Raw genomic sequence first — 20,832 nt, 5'->3', positions numbered from 1 at the left:
CCCCAACTCCCTAAAGTCCATTGTATTATTCTCATGCTTTTGCATCCTCATAGCTTAGCTCCCACATATCAGTGAGAACATAAGATGTTTGGTTTTCCATTCCTGAGTTTACTTCATTTACAATAATAGTCTCTAATCTCATCCAGGTCATTGCAAATGCTGTGAATTCATTCCTTTTTATGGCTGAATAGTATTTCATCATACACACACACACACACACACACACACACATCAGAGTTTCTTTATCCACTTGTTGATAGGCATTTGAGTTCGTTCCATGACTTTGCTAATGTGAATTGTGCTGCTGTAAGCATGCGTGTGCAAGTATCTTTTTTGAATAATGACTGCTTTTCCTCTGGGTAGATACCCAGTGGCGGGGTTGCTGGATCAAATAGTAGTTCTACTTATAGTTCTTTAAGGCATCTCCACACTGTTTTCCATAGTGGCTATACTAGTTTAGATTCCCACCAGCAGTGCAGAAGTGTTCCCTGATCACCACATCCACACCAACATCTACTGTTTTTAGATTCTTTGATTATGGCCATTCTTACAGGAGGAAGGTAGTATCACACTGTGGTTTTGATTTGATCATTAGTGATGCTGAGCATTTTTCATATGTTTCTTGGCCATTTGTATATCTTCTTTTGAGAATTACTTGTTCATGTCCTTTGCCCACTCTTTGATGGGATTGTTTTTTTCTTACTGATTTGTTTGAGTTCATTGTAGATTCTGCATATTAGTCCTTTGTCAGATGCATAGATTGTGAAGATTTTCTCCCACTCTGTGGGTTGTCTATTTACTCTCCTGTTTCTTTTGCTGTGCAAAAGCTCTTTAGTTTAATTATGTCCCAGCTATTTATCTTTGCTTTTATTGCCATTGCTTTTGGGTTTGTGGTAATGAAAGCCTTGCCTAAGCCAATGTCAAGAAGGGTTTTTCCAGTGTTATCTTCTAGAATTTTTATAGTTTCAGGTCTTAGGTTTAAGTCCTTAATCCATCTTGAGTTGATTTTTGTATAAGATGAGAGATGAGGATCCAGTTTCATTCTCCTACATGTGGCTAGTAATTACATGAATGAACATGGAGAACACTATGTTAAGTGAATAAGCCAGACACAGAAAGACAAATACTGCATGATCTCACTTACATATAAGAACAATAATTTATTTCTTTCTGCTATTCACCCCAAATGACAACACTTTTCACTCTCTTCACCGTGTTCTTTCTTCTCTCTGCTTCCTTGTTATTTATTTTGATCTTTGTTGCTATTGTTTTCCCTTTTTAGTTCCATTTTTCTTCCTGAAATTTGGAACAAAGAAAAGAGCTGAAAGGATTACTGAGAGAGGGAGAAGGAAGGATGGTGAGCAGGAAGTAGCCTGTGGTTCAGTGTCTTCATTCTATATATCTATGTCCTTCTTCAAAGGTGGCCCTACAGAGAACCGAAAGGAGGCAACCATGGTTTCCAGCAGCTTCTTCCCTCACTCTTGTGGGGAAACATTGCCTGAAAAGACAAATGCCTCTTTCCTCATGAGGGAGCATTAGATTCTCTTTCTACCACCACCTAGACTTGTCCCTCAGGGGAATAGGCAAATTTGATGGTGAGACTCAGAGAAAAGCCCAACAGTCATTGCACTGCAATAGATAAAGGGTGGGGCCAACTACATGAAGCCTCTGGCAGCAGTTCCTGTCACCACCTTTCTCATTCTCTGTCTTGAGTTCTTAGACTTTTGTTATTGACTGAATAATGCCCTTTCCAAAGATTTCCAAATTTGAATCCCCAGAATCTGAGAATCTTTTACTTTACGTGGCAAAAAGACTTTTTAAATGTGATTAAGTTAAAGATCTTGCCACAGGGAGATTAGCTTGGCTTATTTGTGTGTGCCCAATGTAATTACAAGAGTGGTTTTTTGTTGTTTTTTTTTTTTTTTTTTTTTTTTGAGACAGAGTCTTGCTCTGTCACCCATGCTGGAGTGCAGTGGCACAATCTTGACTCACTGCAACCTCCGCCTCCTGAGTTTAAGTGATTATCCTGCCTCAGCCTCCTGAGTAGCTGGGACTACAGGAATGTACCACCATGTCTGGCTAACTTCTTTGTATTTTTAGTAGAGACAGAGTTTCACCATTTTGGCCAGGCTGGTCTCGAGCTCCTGACCTCAAATGATCTGCCCGCCTTGGCCCCCCAAACTGCTGGGATTACAAGTGTGAGCCACTGCGCCCGGCCCTCAAGGGTCTTTAGAAGAGTGAGGCAAGAGGATTGAAGTCCAAGAGGAGATGATATGATGATGGTAGCAGAGCAAGATGTGGAGCCAAGGAACGTGGGAAGCCCCATGAAGGAACCAGCTCTGCCAACACCTTGACTTTAGCCCACCCAGACTGATTTTAGACCTCTGACTTTTAGAATTAGTAAATGAGAAATTTTTGTTTTTTAAAACCACTAAGTTGGTGGTAATTTGTTACAGTAACAATAGGAAACAAATCCAACCTTCAAGAGCCTAGGCTTAGCTGATTCTTTCAGGCAGGCCCTAATTAGTGAAGCCAATACAGCTCCAGTTCCATTACCTAAACTAGTGGGCAAGTTAAGACTGGGAGGCTTCTAAGGGTTGGGTAAAGGAAACCCCACTGCATACTGCACTCTGGCCATTCTGGAAAGCCCTTCTAAAGCTCATGCTTTCCCCTACTTTGTCCAGTTCCCTGTGTTTAGTCTCTGTCTGTCAGAATTCTGAAGGCAAGAGGTGTATAGTGGGACTAGAGTAGTGAATCCTAATCTAGATCACTAGCATCTTGTTTAAACTTGCTTTTGGACTCACCTTTATGAACTCAAGAACTAAAGGCCCCAGTTCCACTACTGCTCCCAGGCTTCCTCTCTCCAACTGCCTCAATCCTACTTTCACTTACTCCATGATTCAACAACATAACTCAACACTATATGCATTTATGGAGTGCCTTCTAGGGGCCCTGCTATATAGTAAACATTATGTTCTTATTGGAAAATGTATATGATGTCATGTTGGTTTTTTCTTCAAGGAAACACTTTCTAAGAAGACAAGTTTTACATATGTGCAGATGGAGAATGTGCAAAGTATCTTTGGCTGTGTTACAAAATGAATAGCACAGACTATAAATGCTTTGCATTTTGTTAGAACTTTATTTATGATTGTAGTATTGATTATCATCTATTTTGTTACCTTAAATATTATTTTTATTTTTTTTGGTGAGACAGAGTCTCACTCTGTCACCCAGGCTGGAGTCTAATTATGCTAGCACGGTTCACTGCAGCCTCTGCCTCCTGGGCTCAAGTGATCCCCCAACCTCAGTCTCCTGAGTAGCTGGGACTACAGGCACGTGCCTCCATGCCTAGCTTTTTTTTCTCTCTCTTTTTTTGGTAGAAACGGTGTTTCACCATGTTGCCCAAGCTGGTCTTGAACCCCAGAACTCAAACAATACACCTGCCTTGGCCTCCCAGAGTGCTGGGATGACAGCGTGACCCATAATGTCTGGCCTACCTAAAAGATTTAAAACAGCTTGACTATGATCACATAGTGCTTTACAAGTTATAGAGTACATTCACATATACAGATGCTCCTCATCTTATGATGGGGTTATATTCTGATAAACCATTGTAAATGGAAAATATTGCTAAGTCAAAAATGCCTAACCTATCAAACATCATAGCCTACGTTAAGCATGCTCAGAACATTTACCTTAGCCTACAGTTGGGCAAAATCACCTGGAAACATAGTAAATTGTAGGGTTTCAATTGTTTCACGCTCATGACCACGGGGCTGTGGCTTGTGGGTTCTGCCCAGCATTGCAAAAACGTATCTTACACCTTTTGCACCATTGTAAAGAAGTTGAAAAATCTGGATTCAAACCATTGTAGATCAAGGCTTGTCTGTTTATTATTTTCACAATTCTGTGAGACTGGCATTAAAAATCCCCATTTGACAGATAAAGACAACTTGAAGGTCAGAGATGTTTACTTGGTTTCCCAAAGTTTTAGATGTAATGGTGGATGGAGTCTACAGTAGAACTCAGACCCTCTGGAGAGGGCCCAGCTGTGTCTTTTCTCAATTACATGTTAGAAATTTCATGTGACTCTTCTGGCAATTTGGTAGTGAGGTTGGGACATCTTCTCCACAGAGTAGAGGTGACCACAAGTCACCATCCTCCCTGTCTGAGTCACACAGCTTCTCATGGAAATTAGAAGGGACACAGGACTTGATCTACATAATCCTAATCCCTCTGGGAAGGCAATGATTAGGTTAAACAACTGGAATTTTGAACTATAATAATAAACTAACAAAATCTGAGTAAAGGTACACAGTACTGAAAATCAATGCCAAATTCTCAAAACACTCCGAACATAAAAATAAAAAGTGCTAAAATAAAGACAAGCATGTCAAAACATAAACTTCAACTATTATTTAATTGACTGCCTTCTTATGCAATTAGGTCTCATGTACAGTACATCATGTTTTAAATATTATACACACAATGGAAAAGTCTCAAATTCCAGCCACTTACTTAATATGCACCTGAGGAAGATTTGCTGGCTACTTTTTTTGCTTGTCCATGCATTTCTTCTGCACCCAAACCCCAGCAGCATCAGAAACAACTCTGGTCGGCAAGGGAACATGAGCAGAACCTGGTCAATCACAGCTCTCTATTCCTTCCTGTGATATAGTAATTGGTCCAAGAATGGACATGTGACCCATGGAGGGCCAATAAAAGTTTTTATATAAGCTCTTTGGGAAAGGATACTCTCTTTAAGTTGCAGTTAGTCAACTAAGAGGCAGCCAGACCACATCTTCCCAGGAGCCTGGAGAAGCCTTCTGAGGAATGAAGCCATGCAGGACAGGTAGGCAGAAGGCTGCTTGAAGAAGAGAGAAAAATCTTGGTTGTGAGAGGCCTTGTTCTAGTACCTGCAGCAATTTCTTTGAACCTATGAACACCCTCAGAACAATCCCAGCCATTTATGCCAATAAGTTGTATCTTTTCCTCAAGGTGGTTTGTCTTGGGAGGGAGAATAACCTGTCCACTCTGGGACAAAGAAAAAGTCAAGTTCCCCGCTTAGTTGTAGATAATCTGAGATGACAAACATTCAGACTTCAGGTACAAGGAGTGGAGGGACTCCATCAGGGCTTTGAATCCATCAGGACTTTAAACATTAGGCCTCATCTTTTCCTCTTATTTGAGCTACAGGAGTTTTCTATTTGTTAGGAAGATAAGATTTTCCTAAACTGAGGAGCTGATGGACAGAAGTAAAATGTAATGTCGGCCGGGCATGGTGGCTCATGCCTATAATCCCAGCATTTTGGGAGGCTGAGGCGGGTGGATCACGAGGTCAGGAGATTGCGACCATCCTGGCTAACACGGTGAAACCTCACCTCTGTAAAAATAAAAATACAAAAAATTAGCCAGGCGTGGTGGTGGGCGCCTGTAGTCCCAGCTACTCGGGAGGCTGAAGCAGGAGAATGGCGTGAACCAGGAGGCGGAGCTTGCAGTGAGCCAAGATCACGCACCACTGCACTCCAGCCTGGGCGACAGAGCAAGAGTCCGTCTTAAAAAAAAAAAAGGAAGTAAAATGTGATGTCAGGAAAAGTAGGAATGGGGAAAACCTTATAGGAGACAAAGGAAAGAAGTGCTATTTAGAGTTTAATTCAACAGACTGAATTTTTCTAGACACTAGAGATTCATTAGCAGTACATAACATAAAAAGTCACTACCATCAAATCCATTTTTAAAGTATCAGAAGTGATAAGTTCTGTAAAGAAATTTCCTTTGCTGTTGGTCGAAGAAGGACTGTCTTAAGAGGTTGTATTTAGGCTGACACCTGAAAGACAAGGAGACAGCTAGGTAAAAATCTTGAGAAAAGAGCATTCCTGGGAGAAGAAACAGCATGCAAAAGTCCTAAGATGGGGGAAGTTTGGTATATTTTAAGAGCAAAGAGAAGGCTGGTGTGGCTGGAAGGGAGTATAGTGTAGTACAGGGGTTTCTTCAGGCTCAGAACTGCTGACATTTCAGGGTAGATATTTTAAAGAGGTTGTAAATTTATCAATAAGTGAAGATAATATTAAATACCATGAATTAATCAAGAGAATTAACAGAAAAACAAGAAATGTATAAGGTCTATGAGCACGAAACATTAATGCACTCCTCAAAGACAAAAGAAGTCATGAACAAATGCAAAGATGGAAAGTATAGACTAGGAAGACACAATATTACAAAGGCTCAAAATAATGTAAATTCTCCAAAGTCAATCTGTAGCTCTAATATGATTTCAATATTAATACCAATAGGATTTTCTTCTTGCACCTGGACAAAGTAATTGTCAACTCATATGAAAATACAAACAAGTCAAGAACAGTCAAAAACATTTTGGAAAACAAGAGTAATGAAGAAGAACCAACCCTGTAAGATACTAAAACATATTATACAACCTAAATAATTATAGTATTGTGATTCAGGCTCAAGAAGAGGCAATGCTGTAACAAAATAGAATCCACTTATATAAACAAATGCCAAGGGTAATTTAATAGAAAATAAAAGTGATATTTTAAATCAATGAGAAAAATATTAAGAATTAAATGATATTGGGGTAACTGGGTTAGCCATGTAGAGAAATATAACTTAGATCTAAACCAGCACTTTATATAAGAATAAATTCTCAATAGATTATTTAAATGTACATGTAAAAAATTCTTAAAATTATTAGGAAAATATAATAATAATGGAAGAATTATTTATAATCACAAAGTGTAGGAGGCCTTTCTATTTAAAAACAATACCCTAAAGCCATAAAAGAAAAGAAAACAAATTGAAAAAGTTGACTATATAAAAATTTTAAATAAATATTCATGGAAAAATCACTATGAAAAGATCAAAAGAAAACAGACAAAGTCAGAAAATATATTTGCAGTCTTATTACAAAAGGCTCATTTAACATATTAAGAGCTTCTACCAATCGATAAAAGATCAACAATCCAGTAGAAAATTTGGTCATTTATATACCATTTCTCACTTTAATATTGAACCATCTGAATATATTACCTTTCAGAAGACATAATATATTACCTTTCAGAAGACATAATAAAACATAAACTTAAAGACAGAGATTTTTCTGACTACTATTGTGTTATATGTCCAATAAGGAATATCACACTTAGATATTGAGTTGTATAAGTCAGTGTCTCTGTGGAAGCTGATAAATGTTGAGTTTCATAGCTGAGTTGACACAGTATGAATATTAGTATATGCACAATATGCAAAATCAATCTGTGACCTGAAGAAGCTGTTCAAAGGCAGAGGTAATTGTAAGAACGTAAACCTATTACACAACATTCCTCACCTACAACTTTTAAATTGGCAGAAATTTGAGGGAAATTTTTAGGCTTCTGGTAGGGGTGGGAGGGGCAAAACTAAATACTTAGGAAATCTTAGTTCTTAAGTGGTTAGAGTAATCAGGTGACATTTGGGTTATTAAAGAATAAAGCAAAGAACTAGAAGTAAAAAAAATCTAGATTCAAAATCAATCTGTGCTGGCTGATATGATGAATGGGCACAAAATCAAATGATAGTAATATCTGAATGTCCACAGTAACTCAAGTATCTAGCACAGGGCCTGGAAGAGACAAAAGACTCAGTACTCATGCCTTCACTTACCTTTCTCATTTAGATATTGGTTTTGTTGACATGACTATCTCACCCACATTAGGAACAATCTGAAACAAGTTTATAAGTTGCTATTTGATGGGGAAAAATCACATGGCTTAAACAAAAGAAAGTAGTATTTCCCTCTCATATTAAAAAAAAAAAGTGCAGATTTATAAGTCCTGGGCTGGTAGGGATGCTCCATTGCTATCACCAGGAACTCAGGTTCTTTTCATTCTGCTTACCATGTTAGAACATGGCTTCCATGTTCAAAGTCACTTCGTAGTTCCACGCAGTTTCTGGATCTCCAGCTATCAAATCCAGTCTTCACATAATTAGGAATGAAATAAGACAGGCACACAAAAAAAGTACATACCATGTATGGCAGTTATTGATTTATTGCCTCTCAGCTCCACATCTACTCTTTGCCCTGCCTTTGTGATACTAGCACTTGACCCTATAAAAATTCCCCTTAGCCAGTTTACTCAATACTAGGCTTGTCCAAAAACGGCTGTGGAGGATCACTGCAAATCTGCAGCAAAAAACGGCTTTCCCTGATGGCTCCATGATACTGTTTTTGGTGTGTCTGGCAGCTGGCAGATTGGCATTTGAGTTGCCCAGTAGTGCTCACTCCAGCAGCCCCCACAAACCCATGCAGGGTTGTGCCCTCCAGCAAATTCCTCCATCAGCAGACAGGCCACTTCTATGGGCCAGTTCTAGTTCACACCTTCCAGAAAAGTTCTTGGCCATAGCAGGCTGCCTGTTCCCGTGACAAGTACCTCTCTAACCAGGTATAAATCCCAGGGGTGAGAGTACAGCCTTCTTTAAATTCCTAGTTTCTTTATTGACCACTCTCAGCTCTAAATGCAGTTTGTTTTGCTACCTTTGTATTCCTTATAATCCTCTTTTAACCATTTTAGTGATTAACTATTCCTTCCTCTTTAATGATTCTTTATATTAATTTTTCCCTGTTAAAATTAATGATACTGTTTCTGTCTCCTGATGAGACCTTGGCTGATCAACTGTATGATTCTGTTTACATGAAATTCAAAATCAAGCAAAACAAATCCAACTTCTTCCTCTGGGAACGTTATTGACAGGGACAGTCATAAGGGAGGTTTCTGAGGTTCTGGAAATATTGTATATTTTAATCTGGGTAATGGTTTCCCAAGTATATGTGCCTGTGAAAATCCATTGACTTACGTGATTAATGTTTGTGCACCTTCTCTATATAAATTATTATTATTTCTCAATCACAACAGTGAATAACAATGTATGTTGCAAGCTAGAAGAGGAGGTAAATAGATGGTCAAAAAGAGAATCTTGTGTAGCTGAACCAATCCCTTTTAAGAAGTTCCCCAGTAGTATCACACTGCAGTTACTCTGAATGCCACAGACTTGAATAAAATCCCATGGCCATAACTAGCTGCAAGAAGGGTTCAGTGGCAATATGCCTATCTAAAATCAGGGCTCTCTAAAGTAGGGAGAAAGGAAGGAATGGATGCTGGTCTAGGCAACTAGCAATCTCTGCCACAATAGGTGTTATATTAAATTACCAAATATTTATTCAGTGATAGCCATAGTATTAAGGCCTGAGGATATAGCAATTAACTAAATCGGCAGGGCTCTTGCTTTCATGGAAGTTATATTTTAACACTTGGCTCTTAGAAGACTATAAAAAAATGTTTGGCGGATAAGTAGGTGAATGATGAGGAAATGAGTGGATAAGCAGTAAATAAATACACAAACATATAAATATCATTGTTTAAGTGGGACTAAATCACTTAGGGAACTGCAAGCACAAGTATAATCTTGAGAAGAATATATGCCCCACTAGGAAGATGTAAAGGGTGGGCATAGCTGATGTATCATACCAGAGAAGCTTAAGCTATAAGTCACCCCATGAAAGTGAATTATCAGTGGAGGACAGAGCTATATTTCCTTTATTGATTCTAGATCAATGTGTCACCTTTTTCAGAGCCCAGTTGGAGTTTGAGATCTCCCAGATATATGGTTTAAAATATAATGATGAAGAAAGGCATCAGCTAAAAGGCACATAACCAAATTCCAGAGAAACACATGCTGCCCCTGAGTGATAAGAAAGCATTTACAAACCAAAGGTTTCTCAGAAAACAGTTCACCTTGGCTGAGATTTTTTGAGCCTCAAGCTTGGGTTTTGTCACAGAAGGCTCTGTGCCTTTTTCACGGTCTCTTGAGACACTTTTTGGATGCATATCACTGCACAGCACATATACACAAATCTCCTTTAAAGCGCTGAATTGGAAAAGACCCACTGCCTGCCTTGAGCGTAAGAAATGAAAACCAAAATGGGGATACCAGTAGCGAGGACAGAGTGGGGCTGGATTTTGAGGAACAAATGCTCACAGGATGATGAGAGGAGAAGAAAGAAAAAGCCTAAAGTAGAATTGTCATTTCAAATGTCAGGAGTAGCCAGGCAGGTTGGCTAACACCTACAATCCCAGCATTTTGGGAGCCCCAGCCAGGAGAATCACTTCAGCCCAGGAGTTTATGACCAGCCTAGGCAACATGGTGAAACCCATCTCTTCAAAAAATATAAAACTTAGCAGAGCATGGTCGTGCACATTTGTAGTCCCAGCTATTCAGGAGGCAGAGATGGGAGGATTGCTTGAGCCTGGGAGGTTGAGGCTGCAGTGAGCCATGGTTATGCCATTACACTCTACCCTGGGCAACAGAGCAAGATCTTGTCTTGATTCTTAAAAAAATATATCAGAAGCACGTAACTGAAGACAAAAGTCTGCGTAGGTGGGTATGTCAAAGGTGGTAGAATGGAAACACACAGATATTGGCTGTCATGTTCTTTTTACAATGGCACTGAAATCCTGTATGGGGCTGTTTTTCTAAATTAGACAGAGGATTTAATTACAAAAAATAGCCCAGGAGGACAGTGCTTCTGCATCTTAATTTTGTAGCTATGAGCGATGACCTCTCCAAACCCGTTTTGTCAATCATAAAATAGAGGATTGTAATACATAACGTGAGTGGCTGCCAAAACAATAATACAATTCCTTTGAGAAAAATTAAATACAATTAAATTTTATCTGCCAGATAGGTACCTATTCTTTAAAATAAAAGTTTAAAAATGAATCATAAATCATTGCCATTTCCTGCCTGGAAATCAGAAGTTCTAATAGGAGCTATTTAATAGGTGCCTGGCATGTAATTTTTATTCACACCAGACCTTCTGTACGTTTAGTCAATTCATTTTATAATGAGATGGAAATGTTCCTGTGATAATACCCAACTGCAGTGGAAGGGTTTGTAATACGAGGCTATGGTATACAGAATACGGAATCATGCTCTTATTTATTTATTCACTTATTTACATATACCCTGACTCATTCTTTAAAAAAAGAATTTGAGATGATTGCAGCAGAAACACAATAACATGATCAAATATAATGAAAAAGGGAAAAAAGAGTATCAGGGCAAAGATAAATTAGAAGAATGGGTCATGACATTGAGAAAAATAAGAAATGTATTCTGCAAGGGATTACATAGTTGCTATAATTTATTTCTGAATTTGTTTCTGAACTTTCCTGAAACAAAGACAAAATGAAGAGATAGAGGGTTACATAGCTTTCTTTGTCTAATGTGAAAAAGAAAATCATACAAAATTCTCAGGAGGATGAGAAACCCAATAATTTGAATTGTAGACTAGGCGTTATCTTCTTGAGTAATGCATCCAATGTTTCAGGGTATCTTTGATTCTTCACAAGAATCTTCACAAGACCAGATGATTGAGCTTTAACTAATTTTGTGAGTGGAAGTGATATGTGCTCCTTTCAGATCAAAACTGTCCATGAGTGACCTCCTCTGCGTTCTCCCATTACCAGCTACTAATTAATTCTCAGAGTTTCTTAGGTTGCATTATGTTGTAAGCAGACTCTGAAATGGAGGTTAGACTCTGAGCCAGATTTTTATTAGGGAGTGTGTTGGGATAAATACCCATGGGAGGGAGAGGAAAAGCAGGATTGGGCAGAGGAACAAGTCGGGCTGTGAAGCAGGCCTGATAGTAGGCTTGGATGACCCCATGGGCACTCAAGAGCTAAAACAGCCCATCAAAGCTGAGCTTACTAGTCTCTAGTTGTGGGCCACTCTAGAAAGTGACCACAGGTATGGCAGCTCTCTATAGTAGAAGCAATCCTGAAAGGGGATGACATCTGAAGTCATGCCCTACAGCTGGGGCAGCAAGTATTTTTTTTGAAGGGTGATGAGGTGGTGAATCTTTGTATCCACACCCAGGGCAACCTTGAAAGTCAAAAGCTAAGCATGGCCAAGTCCAACACACAACCCCCACCCTCTACTCTGTTGCATTGAACCACTGAAATTTTAAGCTTTAGCTGGAACAGCAGCTAGTATTGTGTTATGTAACACACACAGACACAATCTTTAGGACATGCTCAGTGCTTGAATGAAAGACCACCTCTGTAGTGAATTGGTAAGAGAATGCATAGTTCTACTTTGTTAAATTGAGTGTTAGTATAGAGCCTAATCAGAGCTGTGAAGTTGACAAAAATTGTCTCCATGTCACAACCTTTATGCTTTCAACCTTTACTCTGTGACTTTCCCACCTTTCCATAATTTCCACTATTAGCCCCTCCCCAACTTATTTCATAAATTTATATCCTCATGCTCTTCACACTTGCTGTCTGTCTTGAAAAAGAGAGCCTTGTATTATCTTCATAAACTCAGCACTACTTCTAATAAAAGTTACATTTTTTTTCTACAAAAAATGGATTTTGAATCCCAGAAATGAAGGGATGTAAAACTGCAAGTAATGTGGAATTTCACACATATGCTGGGGGAGGTGGAGGAAATTTGAGGACATGAAGAATCTGATCAATTTACCAGGAGGGTATATGCTGTCTTGTAAGAGCAGCCCCATTTTCAACTACATAACTCCAAGCCTGTGTCCTCTCTGGTCTCAGGCTACACCACACTAGGAATTAAAATGTGGCCAATTCATAATACTTATCCATGATTTGCTCATTCTTAGCCACAGCTCCTAACATGCTTCCCGTATCTCAGAAAATTCTCTCTGGGAATCTCTGAAGAGTCATGTAGGAATTCTCAAGTGATGTTTTCAGACTCTTCTGCTTTAATCTCATCACTGAAGTTCATTGCCCAAGAACCCACCTGGTGTATGCATGTCTCATGGCTACAGCCCCAGTGTCACCATGGAATCTGGCGTTCTTGGCAAAGATGCTGTCTTTAGGAGCTGTCCAAGTGCCTCGAGGTGACAGTGTGAAACAAACGATCAGAATCATCTCTAGTTTGGAGCTGCTGCTCCATATGGAAGGAATGAGAAAGCCTCCCCAATTCTCAGGTTCTCGAGTGAACAATGCTGTTTTACCCTCCTATCCAGAAGAATCCCTGTAAAAATAGTGCCGCATGAGAAATATAGCCCCTCTTTCCATAGATTAGATTTCAGTTCTCAGTTCTTAGAATTGAATCAGCTGGACTTGGCTGGGCCAAGAAGGGGATCCTATCAACTGTGAGATGGAGACCCAGGAAGGGGACCCACTCCAAGCTCTCTTTTAGTCCACTTGTCAGCAGAGGAGAAAGCGCTCTAACCCTCCTTTCACTAAAAACCCTCATTCAGATCATGCCACTGCACTCCAGCCTGGCAGACAGAGTGAGACTCCGTCTCAAAAAAAAAAAAAAAAAAAAACCAAAAAAACGGCCAGGCGCGGTGGCTCACGCTTGTAATCCCAGCACTTTGGGTGGCTGAGGCGGGTGGATCACGAGGTCAGGAGATCGAGACCATCCTAACACGGTGAAACCCTGTCTCTACTAAAAATACAAAAAATTAGCCGGGCGTCGTGGCGGGCACCTGTAGTCCCAGCTACTAGGGAGCCTGAGGCAGGAGAATGGCACAAACCTGGGAGGTGGAGCTTGCAGTGAGCCGAGATTGTGCCACTGCACTCCAGCCTGGGCGACACAGCGAGACTCCGTTTCAAAAACAACAACAACAAAAAACCCTCATTCAAATGGACTCCTGGCAGCAGCCCTGCTAGTTGATGTACAATCATATCTAAATCCCAGTTAAGGGTTAAGTTGTGACTTCTATTACATATAAAAGTAAACTTAAGAAACAGAGTAGTAATATGAATAGCATTATACATATACTCATGACTAACATTTATTGAGGCTATGTACTCATCACTCTAAGTACTTCTTCAGCATTTTCTGATTTAAACACTGTCAAACTCTGCAAAAGATATTATTCGTTTTCCACATTATAAAAAAGGAAACTAAGGTAGAGAGAGTTAAACAACTGTCCAAGTTCACACATCTAAGAATTTGCTGAGCCTGGATATGAAGCCTAAAGATGAAGCTCACAGCCACTGTCCTCTGCACATGGTCACCAGGGACTGACCAAGTTGCATGCCTTGCTGAGTGCTCTTTTGTTATATGTGGCTAGGCAGAATCTATAGCTCTTGGATAACCCTTTTGATCTTGTACAATTTTAAACAGATATGAAAAAGACCACTTGAAGCCAAGGTAATAATAAGGAATTCTACCAAGGACAGAAGTTTTTCTGGGTAGGCAGCTGTGCGATTAGAGGCACCCGTATCCACTCACTCTTTTCACAGAGTCTAAACATCTTTTAGTCTCAAAGTCTCTTGAATCTGAGACCCTCATACAAAGGACAGCCAACTACATAACAAGGATTCTGTTTTTGAGGGATACCAGGAGATACTAAGATGGGAAAATACATGGGAAAGGTCAGGTAACCAAAAGACAGGGAGTGTCCAAAATAAGCTGTATTGTCTAGCCCAAGGTAAGCCCTGATCCTGGATTCATACAGGTGTGTGCTGCTGTTCACACTCTTGGGGCTTACCAAAGTCAGTTGCTTCTTTTCAATTCCCATGCTATTGTCATCCCTGCAGTATTTGACACCCCCTTCTCCTTTACTCTTTTTCCCGCAACTCCCTTAATATTAGAGTGTTAGTCAGCTTTTGTTGCAGCTACAAACAAACCCCAAATCAATGGCTTTCAAAACCCAATATTTATTTCTTGTTCACATTTCATGGGACCTGCAGATTGGCTATAGCCTTGGCAGGGATCCATGTGTCTTCTCATTTTGGAACCCATGATGAAGGATCAGCCACCATCTGGCCCATCCTGCTGTCACGGTGGATGATAAGAACAAAAGAAACAGACATTGCCTGCACAACAATTAAAGCTTCTGCTCAGATATGGTGTCATGACTGGTAAGCATCTGTTGGCTTAAGTGAGTACACTTCCTCTTCAGGGGTGTGGAGATGGGCATGAGCAGAATGAATGATGGGAAAATTATAGGATGAACAATAACTGGGTCTCCTCCAATTTCTCTGACTGTGCCTGAGTCACAGAAGCTGATTCTTCTCTGTCTGAGCCTCTCAAAATGCTGCACGCTCTCCAGTTCTGTCCTTGCTGCCTTTTCCTCTCCCTCTTCCTGTTTTCCTGAGTGAGTCCAGCCTGTCCATATCTGTGGTATCAGCTGCCAATATCTCTGCATCTACATCTTTAGTTCCACTTCTCTCCTTGACTTTAGGCCCACTTTCCCTATATATTGAATGCTTCTATCTAAATATCTTTCCAATACTACAAACTGAAGTTACACAGAAACTAACTTATTATCTGAATGTCCTGAATTGCCTATTACCACCTCATGAATACAAAGTATTGACTGTTCTTTCTCCTTCTCTCCCTAAATCCAGTCATCACAATAGCCTTATTTGTCTTCCCCACCCCCCCATCCCTGCCGTTCTAGTCCCTGCATGCCCTTATTGTCCTGTCAGTAGTAAGCCACTTATACTGGGCTTCCAATTTGTCTCTCCTTCCCAAGATTCTTCCAGTTTCAATTCCTACTCCATACACCTGTCAAAAGTGATCATCTTAAAGCATGAAATAATCATAGTATTCCCAGTTGATGGTACTTTGGCCACCTTCTGTCAGCACAGTTCAAACTGTTGGAACCACAGGAGTCCACACAGCTGCCTCACAGACCAACAAGGGGGAAAGGGTGGGAATTTATTTTCTCCTGTCTCTTAGTTTAGCCAAGGAAGCTCCAGTATAGTTAGACACCCTGTGCATGATTTGAATAAAGGGGTCTTGAAATATCAAGCCAATGGACAAACACTTTGACAATTCCTCACCTGCAGAATATTAAAAAAAAAAATCTTAAAGGTGTACACTTCATAGTCAGGCTTCAGTCTCCCCCTCTAACCTCACCTTCCACCATGTTCTCCACCAATCCCATCTCATACACACACCTTCCCTGCCAGGACACCAGCCACACTTGAGACACTCAATGTAGTTCTCTTGGCTGGAAGCGTCCTTCCCTTGGTTCCTTTAATTCCATCCACAAAGATGACTTTTACTCATTCACCCTTTTAGACATCTAGTTTACATCTTCTTTTCTCTCTTGAATGTCCAGTGTCTCTCTTTCAGCAGTTGATCACCCTGCATTATATTTCACTGGGAAAATGTAAATATAAAAAAGGGCTTCCACACACTACCATCCCAACATCTACCTGCCTACCTGCACCTATACCCCCATGTGCTTGCCTTCTGTTCTGTTTGTTTGTATTGGTACCAGTTTGTGCTCCTGTCTAAGGCCAGTTCCTCCAGCTGTGTACCTGATCCCACCTCCTCTCACTTCATCAAAAGCATATTCTTCAGCAATTACCCTCACTCTCCTAGGTTATCACAGTTTCTTCTCTGCTCTATCATTTCCATTGAGACACAAATATAGTACAATTTCTGCCAGCTTTACAAGTCCACCTCTAGTCCCATGGCCTCCCATGACCATTATCTTTCCTTTTAAAACAAAACTCTGTGGAAGAGTCTCCTCATTCACTATCTCCTCACTCCCTCTTCCATTATCACTTAAGCTACTGCAAGAATTCCTTTTTTCTCACCTATCATCTCCAAACTACTCTATCAATCACCAAGGCTTTCACCTTGCAAATACAACAGTAGTTCATATCCCTCATGTTACTTGACCTATTAACAGCACTTACATTGATAACTTCTTCCTGTTGAAACATTTCTCACTTGCCTTCCAGCACATTATTCTCCTGCTCCTAGGGATTATCCCATCTTTCTAAGTCTCTTTTGTGGATTCTTCCTCATTTTTCTGATATGTAAGTGTGTGGAGTGCCCAAACTGTCCCAGGTGATTGCATCTGATCTCACAGTTTTGAATAACACTTTTCAGCATCAAAGATGTTTATAACAGCCTTCAAGGCCCAACATGATCTGGCTCCCATTACCTTTCTAAGATCTAACACTCCCCCAGATCTTCTGCCCCAGTTTTCCCCAGAATAATCTTCAGTATTCCTTGAACATGGCATTTGGCTCTCCCCTTAGGGCCTTTGGGCTTGTTGCTTCCTCAGTCTTAAAGGTCTTCCTCCAATATACATATGGCTCACTTTTTTCCCCAGTCTATGATCAAACATTGTCTTATCATGATGCTTTCCCTGAACACCCAGTGTAATATAGCAATAATCCCCCTACAATCCAGCACTCAGTTCATGATTTTTTTGTTCTATTTTGACACTTTCTATTGCATTAATCAATTTCTGACACATTATATGTATTTATTAGTTGCATATTTGTTAATCATCTTGTCTCCCTCCTTGAGGGCAGGGGATACATCTATTTTGTAACTCCTTTATACCCAGCTCCAAGAATGGTGCTGGACATGTTAAATATTTATTACCTAAGTGAACAAATAATATATTATTTTCCTTCTTAAACATTCTTGAGTAGATTCTGATTTATGCTACAGTACAGGATGATAAAGGCTGCTACTCTCCTGGAAACTTATACAGCCTAGAAATGCAAGCTGCCAGTTTCTAGCCTGCCTTTGATTGTTTGAGGCCCTATCTGACCCCATCCTTAAGCTAATTTTATTACGGCTATTTCTAGATATTTTATTTAAAACAAGTGCCCTGAGATCTCTAAAGGATGAGGAACATTTTTTCAATAACAATCCATGTAGATTCTTTGGAAACATTAAATATTTAACTGAAACTCTTTTAAATAATAAATAATAATTGAAATCAAAGCTATATAGTTGACTTTCAAAAGTTAAAGCTTTATTGCTGATCGCTATGGTGTTTGAGCTTTGGGCCACCTTTCAGAGAAATCTCACTGATCTCTTAAAGAAGGAAAGTTGGAGCCCAAAAGGATCATCTAGATATCTTTGGTACAGGGCTCATTTATAAAGTTCTGAGCACAACTCAACCTGTCCAACAAGGCAAGTAGTGAGGCTAGTTTTCTAGAAGGATGCTTGGAGTGACCTCTTGTCCATTCTCTTTTACTGTTGTCCAGCTTGACTTTGAGTATAATGTCCTTTTGGTTCCCTACTACAGGGTCTATATCTAGGATTTAGCATTCCCTCCTCCCCCCTTAGAATATGTACAGTTCCCTCTAAACTGTCCAATAGAATAGCCACTACTCACCTGTGGCTACTTAAATTAAAATTAACTAAAAGAAAATAAGATTTAACATTCTGTATTTCAGTTGCACTAGTCACATTTCAAGTGCTTGGTAGCCACATGTGGCTAGGGGCTACAACACACAATATTATAGAACATTTCCATTTTCCAGAAACTTCCATCGGGTAGAACTTCTCTAGACTCTCAGGATCCATCTTCTGGAATCCTAACTGATTTTTCAGTATGTTCATGCTTTAGCCTTTGTCTCAGATCACAATTGTCACTCCAGCTTCAGCCTCTGAAGCCATAATACTGGACTTAGTCAGTCCCTAAGTCATAACAAGGTAGTGATAATGCCAAATCTGTTCTCAGATCTCCATATACATTTAAGTGTGTACATTTACATTAAGACTAGTGATGACCTTAAAGTCACAGGTTGCTAGAAGAGAATGTGTGAGAACTACCAACCAGAGGGGATCTACTGCATAGGAGAAAGGGCAAAGCACCATGTCTGGAGGAAACAAAGAAATTAGTACATTCCAGTAAAACTATGCAGATGATAAAACCTCCAGGAAGGAGAGAGATCAATCAAGGAAATAGAACATGTGGGAAGATGGAACAGTTTGCATCCTTGTAATCATATGCAAGTAATAGGAACCTGACCAAATAGAGGTAAAGGTTTTGCTTACATCTGGATTGTGCATAGTTCATTAACTGAGCTATAGTAGTTAGGCCCCTAATTTATGGTAGCAGTGTTATTATGGGGAGAAAAACAAAAATAGTAACTGGAGTCAGGGACATTCTTTGGGCAAAGGCCTGGAGAGCGGTTTTGGCCAGATTTGTGCTTCTAAGCAAGTCATGAAAGGGAAGAATATAACAACAAGATTGACCCCTTCCTGGGTTAGACAGAGAGAGTTACTGGGTAAAGTTTGGAACTGTTGCTTAGAAAGAAAACCAGGAAACCCAGGAGTCCAGGCTGGGAGAGGGCTAATTGCTCAGTCTCCCCGAGAGGCACTGATCAGGTTTTCAGCGTGCTATCGGCAGATTCACCTCGGATTGCTCTCCTGACATTTATTTAAGTCTTGCTCTGTCACCCAGGCTGGAGTGCAGTGGCACAATCTCGGCTCACTGTAGCCTCCACCTCCTGGGTTCAAGCGATTCTCCTGCCTCAGCCTCCTGAGTAGCTGGGACTACAGGCACGCACCATCATGCACGGCCAATTTTTGTATTTTTAGTAGAGATGGGGTTTCACCATGTCGGCTAGGATAGCCTCTATCTCCTGACCTTATGATTTGCCCGCCTCAGCCTCCCAAAGTGCTGGGATTACAGACGTGAGCCACCGTGCCCGGCCTCTCCTGACATTTAATATCACTGAGACGAGGGCACACCAGGGCCCAGGAATAGAACAGTGGTGCCAATCAAAGGGATTTGCTTTTAAAAAATAATAAAACGAGAAATAAAGCCTTAATGAAGGAGTAGCTTTTCTGTTTAGAATGCCAGGCATCATGGAGGACATGGAGGGGAGGAATTGGCGATTCTGACTTCGTGAAATCATATTACTAAGTCTACTTCTAAGCTCTAAACCATCCACTTCCCTCCCAACCCTCAGAGAGGGAGAGAGCCGAGCAATTATGCTGACCAGTGAAGTCATTCTACTAGTGGGTGTTTTAAAAAATGAGTTAACAGAGGCCATAAATACCCCAGTATGCTTTAAATTCAAGCAACATGTTTCAATAAAGCTAAATTTTTATATCATTGCCAGCATCAAATCAGTAGACTAAATGCTGCAAATGGAATTCAAACTATTCAAAAAAATCACAAAATATGTGGCTAAGTCTTCATATGAAATAAATTAATTAGAAATTCTTTTCACCATAAGGTACAAGCCATTCTTGCTCTGGGCCAGTATCTCTAATCTGTGCTGAATTTCTTTGAGACATGTGGATACAAAGGCAGAAGAAAAGGGAAAAACGGTACATGCCTTAAAATCTTCAATGCTCTGTAAGACTCAGTTCCTTTATTTCAAAAACCTGGCAAAAAAAATTACTGATTTTCTGAGAAACAAGCAGACAAGGATCAGCTAATTTCTTGAGGCAACTAATGGCTTTGTTATTTGACATTTCTGAAGGGCTTATCATGTATGTACTCAATATACAGAACACTTCCCAATGGTGAGCAATGAGCTATAAGCAAAATGCAGAAGGGAGGTGAAACATTACCCTGGGCTGAAGAACTTTGAATGTGTCTGAACTGGTTTGTGTGGATGAGGTACAGATATTATCATTCTGATTTCTGTCCTCCCTTTCTGGTCTCCAGGTGGACCTCCTCAGCCTTGAGAAGCTGTTTGAATGAGGATGAAGGCACAAACCTTTCACCTATGAAGCACTTACTATGGAGGTGATGTTGTACTAACCTCCTATGACTTCTTTACAATAATCTAGAGGCATGGGTATTATTTAGTATCCCCAGTTTTCAGACGCAGCAAGTTAGGTAATTCATTCTAGGCTGCACAGCTTTATAGAGTGGAGCTGGATTCAAATTCAGGTTTCATTTTTATTTTTTTCATGGAAATTAGAATGATCCTCACTGTAAACAACATATAGGAACATATTTCTTAAACTCAAATCTCTGTATAATTCTAATTCTCACAAAGTGCCACTCAAAAGAGTTTTGTAGTTAAAGAATATGCTTCCATATATTTGCTTATAATG

General features: G+C 40.0%; 1 long non-coding RNA gene across 1 annotated transcript; it reads right to left on the bottom strand.

Annotated features, from left to right (window-relative positions):
* Window positions 1-1,136: 1,136 nt before the first annotated feature.
* LOC134732657 (uncharacterized) lies at window positions 1,137-13,056 on the bottom strand. The gene is made up of 2 exons (XR_010116044.1): window positions 12,826-13,056; window positions 1,137-1,296 (listed from the first exon to the last, which is right to left on the bottom strand). It is a non-coding gene; the product is annotated as an uncharacterized lncRNA (long non-coding RNA).
* Between the last annotated feature and the right edge of the window lie 7,776 nt (window positions 13,057-20,832).

Source organism: Symphalangus syndactylus, chromosome 15, assembly GCF_028878055.3.
Source record: "Symphalangus syndactylus isolate Jambi chromosome 15, NHGRI_mSymSyn1-v2.1_pri, whole genome shotgun sequence".
Taxonomy (NCBI): Eukaryota; Metazoa; Chordata; class Mammalia; order Primates; family Hylobatidae; genus Symphalangus; species Symphalangus syndactylus.
Note: the sequence above shows the minus strand (reverse complement) of the source record. Positions and strands in the feature narration are given on the sequence as shown.